The sequence below is a fragment of the Gossypium hirsutum genome, chromosome A12 (genome assembly GCF_007990345.1).
Source record: "Gossypium hirsutum isolate 1008001.06 chromosome A12, Gossypium_hirsutum_v2.1, whole genome shotgun sequence".
Lineage (NCBI taxonomy): Eukaryota > Viridiplantae > Streptophyta > Magnoliopsida > Malvales > Malvaceae > Gossypium > Gossypium hirsutum.
The window spans coordinates 102807550-102808390 of NC_053435.1; positions in this window are offsets into that span (position 1 = coordinate 102807550).

Genomic DNA, 841 nt, shown 5'->3' on the forward strand with positions numbered 1-841 from the left:
CATAAATGTTATGACTTATTCTATTTATGAATCACTTAACGCGGGCTTTTTGACGAAAACATGTGTTATAATTCAGTTAGCAGACAGGTCCATTGTACATCCCAAAGGAGTCCTCGAGGATGTATAGGTAAAAGTTAATGAACTTATTTTACCTGCAGATTTTTATGTAATAAAGATAGAAGAGGACAACAGTGCTAGATCTTCATACCTCCTGCTGGGCCGACCTTTCCTTAGTACCGCTAGCACCAAGATCGACGTTTGAAGCGAAACTCTTACGATCAAATTTGATGAGGAGATCGTGAAGTTTAATGTTTACACGCCATTAGTCATCCAAGCGAAATTTTGAGCGTAAACCGTATCGACATAATTGACTCATTAGTATACTAGACTTTTAAGACGATTTATGAAGATAAATCTGAATTTATAGTTAATGATTATGAATCTGTTAATGAGTTATTGTCTCCATCAAACACTAAACTTTTACCGTCTGTGATGCAGGCTCCAGATTTGGAATTAAAGTCACTTCCCGAACATCTTAAATATGCGTTTTTGGGGAAAGGTAATACCCTACCGATTATAATTTCCAATAAACTCTCTAAGCTCGAAGAAGAAAGTTTGATCCAAGCACTACAAAATCATAAGGACGCAATTGGCTGGACCATTGCCGATTTAAAAGGGATAAGCCTTTTAACATGCACACACAGGATCTATTTGAAGGAAAACACTAAGCCAAGATGAGAGGCGCAAAGACGGTTGAGCCCGAATATGATGGAGGTGGTAAAAAAAGGAGATAATCAAGCTGCTGGATGCTAACATAATCTACCCTATTTTAGACAGCAGA